Source organism: Ursus maritimus, unplaced genomic scaffold, assembly GCF_017311325.1.
Source record: "Ursus maritimus isolate PB19 unplaced genomic scaffold, ASM1731132v1 scaffold_4, whole genome shotgun sequence".
Classification (NCBI taxonomy): Eukaryota; Metazoa; Chordata; class Mammalia; order Carnivora; family Ursidae; genus Ursus; species Ursus maritimus.
In genome coordinates, this window is record NW_024426552.1 from 42,349,983 (window position 1) to 42,360,323 (window position 10,341).

The 10,341-nt window shown below is 33.7% G+C and overlaps 1 non-coding gene across 1 annotated transcript; it reads right to left on the reverse strand.

Annotated features, from left to right (window-relative positions):
• Positions 1 to 6,314: 6,314 nt before the first annotated feature.
• Positions 6,315 to 6,478, reverse strand: LOC121100557. Its single transcript, XR_005832314.1, has one exon. It is a non-coding gene; the product is annotated as a U1 spliceosomal RNA (small nuclear RNA).
• Between the last annotated feature and the right edge of the window lie 3,863 nt (positions 6,479 to 10,341).

Here is a 10,341-nt window from a genome sequence, read left to right on the forward strand (position 1 = left end):
GACAATTCTAGGACAGATGCAGAAAATATATCAGTTGAGCCTGGAGCAACTTATACCGCCAAAAAGTAAGATCTGAGAAACATAACAAACAAATGCAAAAAAGAGATGGAAATATGTCAAAAGGACACAGGAATCAACTGAAAGAGCTCCCAATAGCCAAACCTGAAACAATATTAACAAGGAAATAAAGTAGTATTGGATTATAATCCAAAGTATAAAATAAATATCTGTGAGTCCATACTGATTAAATAAATGATTGAATAGATAAATAAATGGGAAGAAGAGACAAATTAATTCCTCATGTAGAACTCCAAGTAATTTATGTAGATATGCTGCTTTAAAATTTTTTTAAAAATTTTTTAAAGGTTTTATTTATCCATTTGAGAGAGTGAGAGAGAGCAAGCATGAGCAGGGGGAGGGGCAGGGAGAGGGAGAAGCAGACTCCCTGCTGAGCAAGAAGTGGCCCACAGGGCTTGATCCCAGGATCCTGAAATCATGACCTGAGCCAAAGGCATATGCTTTAACCTGCTGAGCCATCCAGGCACCCCAGATATGCTGCTTTTGAGAATGTGGAGCATAGCTCCCCACGTCTTAAGTGTGAGGTACACATAATCACTTCCTTCAAAAGAGAACAACATAGAAACCGGAAAAAAAAGTGGAGAAAACTGACCAACACTATCTCAGCCAGGTGATTAAGGTTAACATCAATAGTGATGTCATGTTGAAAACACTTGATATTCCACACCATTCCTTATGTTCCACATATGAGTGAAATCATGAGATAATTGTCTTTCTCTGATTGACTTATTTCACCTAGCACAATCCCCTCCAGTTCCAATCCATGTCAGTGCAAATGGTAGGTATTCATCCTTTCTGATGGCTGAGTAATATTCCATTGTATATATGGACCAAAACTTCTTTATTCATTCATCTGTTGAAGGGCATCTTGGCTCTTTCCACAGTTTGGCTATTGTGGACATTGCTGCTATGAACATTAGGGTGTCTGTGCCCCTTGTTTTCACTACGTCTGTATCTTTAGGGTAAACCTAGTAGTGCAATTGCTGGGTCATAGGGTAGCTCTATTTTTAACATCTTGAGGAAACTCCATACTGTTTTCCAGAGTGGCTGTACCAGGACCACAGGGGAAGGGAGGGAAAACTGAATGGGAAGAAATCAGAGAGAGAGACAAACCATGAGACTCTGTACTCCAGGAAGCAAACTGAGGGTTACAAAAGGGAGGGGTGAAGGGATGGGGTACCTGGGTGATGGGTGTTAAGGAGGGCACATGTGGTGATGAGCATTGGGTGTTATATGCAACTAATGAATCATTGAACACTACATCAAAAACTAAGGATATACTGTATGGTGACTTATATAACATAATAAAAATTATTGTTAAAAATAATTTAAAAATAAATAAATCCTATTAATATCATTAAACAAAAAACAAAACAAAACAAAACAAAAAACCCTCTGGGCCTGTAGTTATTAAAACCTTACCTAACACACACACACACACACACACACACACACAGAAAACTCTTGGTATTATGTGATAAAAATGTCCATTTTACTTCTGTTGTCGTCTTCCCAAAACCTTAACCTCAATCTAATCATGAGAAAATTATCAAACAAATTCCAGTTGAAGGAGATTCTACTAAGTATCAATGAACCATAGTCTTCAAAACTGACAAGATCATCAAAAACAAGGAAAGTCTGAAACTCACACCAATGAGAAATGTTACAAAGACATGACTACTAAATGTAATGTGATATGTTGAATTCCAGGTCAGAAAAATGACATAAGTAAAAGCTAAGGAAATTTGAATGTAGTCTGGACATTAGTTAGAAGTAATATGTTATATAAGCTATTTACTTGTAACAAATATACCATATTAATGCTAAATGTATAATGTAGATTAATAATAGATGAAATTGAGTGTGAGATATATGGGAATAACGGGTACTATTTTTTAAGTTTATAGTATTTTTTAAATTTAGTTATATACACATAACAAATGCAACATTTCAAAGTGTACATTACCATGGTTTTTAGCATGTTCAATGTTGTGTAACAATCATCACTATATAATTTCAGAACATTTCTATGAACACAAAATAAACTATGTTCTTACTAGCATTTAATTCCATTTTCTCCCTTCCCCATCCCAATTTATCCCATGGCAGTCACTAAATGACTTTCTCTCTATATACATTTGCAATTCTGGATATTTCATATGAATGGAACCATATACTATCTGGTCTTTTGGGTCTGGCTTCTTTCACTTAGCATAATGTTTTCAAGGTTTATCCATGTTGTAGCTTATAACAGTGCTTCGGTCTTTTATGACTGAATGATACGCCATCATAAAGATACATCACTTTTTGTTTATCCTTTAGTCAACTGATAAGAATTTAGATTGCTTCCACTCTTTATAAATATTATAAATAAAATAATACTGCTATGAAATTCACATACAAGTTTTTGTGTGGACATATGCTCTCATTTCTTTTGGATACATACCTAGGATTGGAATTGTTGGCTCATATGATAATTCTATGCTTAATTCTTTTAGGAACTGCCCAACTGCTTTAAAAGGTGACTTCACCAATTTCCTTCTTACAAGCAATGTGTGCAAGGATTCCACTTTCTCTGCATCCTCACCAGCAATTTTTATTATCTGACTTTTTAATTCTAGTTATCTTACTGAGTGTGAAGTAATCCCTTCACACAATCTCTAGTCAAATCTTGGTCCTAGTTTTTAAAAAAATTCTTGTCTTTTTTTGGCTGAGTTATAAAAGTTATCTATATATTCCAGATACTAAGACTGTGTCAGATACATGATTTTGCAAATGTTTTATCCCATTCTATAGAGTTTGTCCCCTCACTTTCTTGATAGTGTTCTTTGACACACAAAATTTTTAATTTGATGAAGTACAGTCTGTCTATTTTATCTTTGATTGCTGTGTATTTGGTGTCATATCTAAAAAACATTACTTAATCTAAGGTCATGACATTTTTCACACTTCTTTCTACGAACTTAATAGTTTTGGTTTAAATTCAGGTCTTTGATCTATTCTGAGTTATATTTATATACAGTGTATGGTAGGGGCTCCAAATTTATTCTTGTGCTTATGGATATCCAGTTGTATCAACACCATTCATTAAAAATAGTCCCTCCTCTCTCCCCCACTGAAGTGGCCCACCTTATCAATGAACCACACTGTACTGTTTTGCAATATTTTGCTAGATCTAAAACTGTTTTAAAAGAAATTTTTACTGTTTTGCAATATTTTGCTAGATCTAAAACTGTTTTAAAAGAAATAAAAATGTTATCTAAGAAAAGACCCTTGGGATTTCTAGTGGAATAAAAATGTTATCTAAGAAAAGACCCTTGGGATTTCTAGTGGAATTTTACCAGAAGTCAATTTGGAAAGAATGGACATAGAAATGTTAAGCTTTCCAATTCATGAACATAGAATAACTCTCTATTTACTTAGGTTTTTAATTTCTCCCAGAAATGCTATTTTTTAGTTCTGTATATAGAGATCTAACATTTTTTTTTTCCGTTTAGTTTGTTAGCATCATTAAATTGCTTTTAGCATGCCATTTGAATTAATTAATGCCACTGAAATTATATCTGGTAACTATTAAATTTACTTAGTTTTAGTAGTTGTTTTGAGGGTTCCTTAATATTTTCTATGTAAACAATCAGATATTCTGCAAATAGAGAGAGTTTCATTTCCTTTTTTCAAGTGATCATGCTTTTTAAAAATTTTCTCACTTTATTGCAATATCTAAATACTCCAAGACAATGTAGAATAGATTTAGTGACAAGTACCATTGACACATTCCTCGTCTGAGAAGGAAAGTATTCAAAATATAAATAGTTAACATAATTAAATTGTAATTAATCATTGTGAAATTCTGATTTTAGATCATTAAAGATATATTAAAAATTCAGTTAGAGATTATCAGATAAAACTTCCAATTAAACATAGAAAATATCACTTCAGTTTGGCTAGATAAGTTAATGAAGATCTGAGAATTTTTAAGTGAAAATTTCCTTTTATTGAAATATGTACATATAATTCCATAAGTATAAACAAATGAAATATTACAATTTAAAAAAAAGGAAAATTGAATTGTACTTTAAAAAAAAATTTTTTTTAAGATTTTATTTATTTATTTATTTATTTGAGACAGAAAGAGCAAGAGAGCACAAGCAGGGTGAGGGGCAGAGGGAAAGGGAGAAGCAGGCTTCCCCCAGAGCAGGGAGCTCAATGTGGGGCTTGATCCCTGGACCCCGAGATCATGACCTGAGCCAAGGGCAGACACTTAACTGACTGAGCCACCCAGGCATGCTGAATTGTACTTTTAAATGTGAATATTAATTCCTTACAATCAACTGTATAGGGAATTCTTCCCTAAAATTGCATTAGATTTGATATCATATTATGGTGAAACAGTGTATAAGCTCATAACTTGTATACATGAATTCAATATGGTTTAAGCATACACTTAAAATTTTACTCTAATGGTTAAATATCTTTACAGATATAACATAGGCAAGATACACAAAAAGGTAATACAAAAATAGAAACCTAAAATGTGTAGGGCATGGACTGTTAATCAATATAATCTCGGTACAAATTTCCCTAGTAAACTTGGCCAATTTACTTTCTCTATGCCTGAATTAGATCATTATAAAATAAAGATAATAACAGTTTTATGTAAAGATAATTATTGCCTTAGTTGTCAAGGAAATTGTTATATATGTGTACACACCTATATAAAATACTGACGAGGGTAAATGATACATAGTCATTACTATATAAAGGTGTTAATTATTAATATTCTTAAAATATCTACTCACTAATTACTTAAACTCAATAAGGATCAAAGGCATTCACATAATATATTAAATATAATAAATGGCAAGTTCTCATCCACAGTTGCAAAATTTCAAAATGCAGACCATTCTGTATATAATTTTGAATGCTTCTCTCAGCACAAATCATGTCCTTTTCACCTTAGTTTCCTCCTATATTCCGTAACTATTGTTTTATATCTGTACCTTCATGATTTTTGATGACTAAAATATATTTTGCTATTCTGTCAATGCAATGTATTCTACTTCTACCAAGAAAAAGTAAGATGCAAAACAATCACAGACAGGGATAACCCTTTAAAAGTTACTTACAACAATCACTCCATGATTTTTAGGATGACTTCCTGGCATAAATTATATCACATTGTATGAGTTCTATTTTCTTTTTTATATTTGATAAATATATTATAGCATATTAAACTCCCAAAGTTTATAAGAATATAAAATGTTTCTCTGCATATCAGTTATTTATTTTCTTCTGATTGCTTTAAATATTTATATTATTTCAAAACCTTTGGACATGAAAAATTAAGCTATTCAACACTTTGTAATTGTAACTATTGGCACAGAGAATTAATATGAAGGTAACATTCAGCAAGATAGCTGATCTTGACTGTGTACCAGAATTGTGGTTAACCTAGCGAAATAGAATTTGCTCAGGCCATTTGCCAGTATTTTTCAAACCCCGGGTTGTGACTCTGCATCAGCACAGAGTATGCGATCACAACTCTTACATGAAATAATAGTTACTACATGATTAACTTTGTCCACGTTCTGGGGATAGGGAATAGTGTTGAGGGTGGGGAGACCTGAGGAAAGTGAACGTTTCCTAAGGGCTTATTTTGCCTGGGGCTATTGGATATGGCTATTGATATTTTAAAAGTAGATATCATTATGATTATACTATACCTTAAAATCTACTCCATTAGCTACATTTCACAGAGTTTCAATCAATATAGATTATATGAGATAATTTAATCTTCACTTACGATGTCAGACAAATGCTTGGGTTCAATTTTTGTTTGTTTATATTAAAAAGGAGAGAGAATTAGATCAGCTTATTTTGAGTTCACTATAATTTCTTGGTATATCATTTTAATCACAGCATCTAGAACGAATATTACCATGTGTGAAGGATAACTGCAATTATTTAAAGGTTGAGAGGATAGTGGGAAGAATGCCATAGCAATCTTTCTTTAAATATTTTCTACTGTTCTGCAAGATTGAGATTCAGAAATATCTATCTGATCTTGTTTATTACTTTTCTTCATGTAATACAAACTCTATTCTTAATGCCCTAGCATAGGAGACAAATATCATCTCTTACCTATCACCCCTGTCCCTAATAGACACAGGCTGGGTCATTCTATGGTCTACAATGTGACCTCTGTGGTCTAATCTCACTGAAGTCTTTTTTTTTGGGGGGGGGAAGCAGGAACACAGTCCCCCATTACCACAAATTATGCAGTTGACTTTCTCACATTTGGGGAAATCGCAGTGGTCAGCACATCCAGAATGAAATGGATAAGCCTCACCCTGGGAAAACCACCTTCTTGATCATTGTATCTCCCCTGCCAGGTGAGTATCACTGAAGTCTTTTTATGCTATATTCCTATGTCTGCGTATTTGCCCAAACTATTCACTCTGGAATATCCTTTCCCCTAGTTTTACTTGATGGTGACTTCTCAGTATACATCTTTGAGAAATTATTTTAATTTTCATTTAAAATATGATGGCATGTTGAGCATCTGTGCAATATTTCCACTTGTTAAATAATGAATAGCAAGGCATGTAATTTTCTACAGTTTATTTCTGTGACAGGCAAGTGTAGTAGAAAAAGCATTTCAAAATTAGATAGAAAAATATACTTAAAACCCTTCTAACTCTTTTCAAAATTAGGTAGAAAAATATATTTAAATACTTCTTCCATTTAACTGCCCATACTATTCCTATGTAATTTTGGACAAATTCCTTAATTTCTATGAAAACCATATCCTCTTTAGTAAATGCTAAATTATAAAAGAGCAAATTAGTAAAAATTAAAGTAAAATTTGAAATTGATAAATATGCAGTTATAATTTTCAAATATATTAATTAAAATATTGTAACACAGTCTCTTTCTTATACTAGTCTGAATGTTCACAGAATTTAAATACACTTTTAAACCAGTTGAAACATAAATGGTTTAATAATAGAAATAAATGATCAGGGGCACCTGGGTGGCTCAGTCGTTGGGTGTCTGCCTTTGGCTCAGGGCGTGATCCCAGGGTGCTGGGATCAAGCCCCACATCAGGCTCATCCGCTAAGAGCCTGCTTCTTCCTCTCCCACTACCCCCGGCTTGTGTTCCCTCTCTCGCCGGCTGTCACTCTCTCTTTGTCAAATAAATTATTTAAAAAAGAAAGAAATAAATGATCAAATTGATACCACAAAAATTGATTTTAATAATTAATAGTTGTGGCCAACATATAATTTTTAAATTAAACTATTAGGAATTTGATTCCAGTGGTAAAAAGGTCTATACTTGCTTTTACCTTTTGAAGCAAAGGATATTTAGTTTTTTACTTATTTATTTCAAAGTAAATTAACATTTCGCATTAATAAATAGTCATATCTTGTTCTATATATTATTTATGAGAACTTAACTCAATATTCTGTAAAATAATTATGACTTCACTGAAATACTATGCATGAACACCTATTATTTTTCTATGCATTTAAGAAAAACTATACTACTTTTTGTAAATGTGTTAACTCAAACCTCCAGTTGCAATTTGGGGCCTGCTGGTCAGTTCTTAAACTACCAGCATACATGCAGTGAAAACCATCCAAAATACTGTAATGTAGTCAGTAAATTCAATTTGTATTTAATTCATGCACAGCATATTTCTAGAATGTGGGTTCTAATTAGAAGAAATACAGATAATGAGTACTTTGTGATTATTGATTACAAAGGCATTTAGTTAAATGTGGCCTATGAAGTGCTCATTCACATTGTATACAAAAGTTCAAAGAAAGGTAATTTAGAGTCAAGAGCATAATTTTTTTTGTCACCAGTGTTTTAACTCCTTCAAACTAAATTAAAATAACTCTCTTTTAGAAAAGATTTTGTATTTTAAGAACTCCCTTTGAACAATCTAACAACAATTAGGAAAAATATTTCTTGGAAACCGTCCAAAGTATTTGTCCTTATAGTTTGTTGACGTAAGTGCCAAGAGAAATAGTCTGTATTCTCTATTTATAGCCTAGTGGATACCTGATTGTATTGTCTGCCAAATATTCCTGCCAAATTGCAATCTTGAGAGGTTCAAGGATGCTAATTATTTGTATTTGTTATTTTTGTATAATAGAAGCTATAATTTTGTATTCAGTTGAATAGCTAAGAAATAAGACTCAAACCAACCCATATAATTACGATTCACACATATACACAATCTTATTACTAAAAAGGTATTACTAATATTTTTTTAAGCACAATCTCACACCTTAAAATGTCTTGAATTCTTAGAAGAATGTATTTGATATGAACAGTCACAACTGAGGTTTAGCTAATTAATATTGTTTAAGTGATGTTAGGGAAATTGTATAACAGGTAAAGTGGCATATGCCTAAGTATGCTAAAAATATAACAAATAGGGGCGCCTGGGTGGCACAGCGGTCAAGCGTCTGCCTTCGGCTCAGGGCGTGATCCCGGCGATACGGGATCGAGCCCCACATCAGGCTCTTCTGCTATGAGCCTGCTTCTTCCTCTCCCTCTCCCCCTGCTTGTGTTCCCTCTTTCGCTGGCTGTCTCTATCTCTGTTGAATAAATAAATAAAATCTTTAAATATATGTATATAACAAATATATCAGCTGAGACGGATGATCCATCTAATCCAGTATTCTCTATATTATAGTTGCTAAAGGTATTTTAATTGTTTTATGAGCTCTAAGCTAAACGATGTTCCATTAGTATGTGTTACGGTAATCTCTATCCACAAGGCAGGACCAATGTGCACAACAGTTCTATGCCCAGAATGGTTGCCCAATGCACTTATTCAATGAGGATCTTGGATCTTCTAGTTGAGTCTTTGACAAAAAGATTTAATTTTATACACTAAGACCCTATTTTTAGGGTCTGTTATCTTCAAGCCAATGGTTTTCTTTTCTTTTCTTTAAGATTTTATTTATTTATTTGAGAGAGAGCACGTGCACGGGAGAGAGAACAAGCAAGCAGGAGCCGGCGGTGGGGGAGAAGGGCAGAGGGAAGGGGAGAAGCAGACTCCCTGCTGAGCAGCGAGCCTGCTGCGGGGCTGCATCCAAGGACCCTGACTTATCTGGTACCCGACAATTACTGTTCATATAAAGTTTTATTTCTATGAAACAAGTAACTAACACACTTTTTAGAGAAGTTTTTAAAAAGATGTCAGATTGGGGCGCCTGAGTAGCACAGTCATTAAGCGTCTGCCTTCTGCTCAGGGCGTGATCGTGATCCCTCTGGGATCGAGTCCCACATCGGGCTCCTCCGCTGGGAAACTGCTTCTTCCTCTCCCACTCCCCTGCTGTGTTCCCTCTCTTGCTGGCTGTCTCTCTGTCAAATAAATAAATAAAATCTTAAAAAAAAAAAAAGATGTCAGATGAATCTGGGGTTCAGACATCCAGATATTAAAATAAACTCATTAAAAAGTATTGTATGACCACAACTACAAATAACTTCTCTGAACCTGAGTAGGGCAATTAAAAAAAAAAAATGAAAAATTGGACCAAATGGCTCTAACGTTCTTCTCGGAGCCAACAATCTCATCAAACAGTTATTTCCAGGATTCTGATTCTATGCTTTTAATGTGATGGTCTGATATCATCCTGAAAATATCTCCAAGTAAAATTTACCAAAGAGTGAAAAAGTCTGCATAGTGCTATGAAAATCGATACGTTCTAAGACAACTACAATATCCCACCCTGTAGGAACTGTGTACTTCGACTAAAACAAATGTTAAACGTAATGAAACAATGTCAGTATTCACACTGTGGTAAAACCTGATGATGCTACCCTGGCTGAGAGAATGATGGACATGACACATTATTATAATATTCATTTTGATGTTAAATTTTCAGTTTAAGTCTTTAAATCAGGTCAGAGACAATTTATGCACACCCATGTTTCTCCATTCTGTCAGTCATTATCTCTCCATTTTAACGTGTGGCATCTAGCATTTAACTGAGTTTCTAAAGGGGACTAATTAATCATGAAATAGGTTTTAACCAGGTTTTCAGGTTGAAAGTCATTAATGCCATATCTACTCGAAAGCAAAAGATTATACCTGACTGGAAAATGAACTATGCTATTATCTCACTGGAGGATGATGCAGTAAGAGTCATTCTCTTGAAACAGTAAGGGTTCCTTCAAACATATGTTCATGATTAAAATTAGGCTCTGCTTAGCATGGAAACTGTGAATGATACATTAGCACT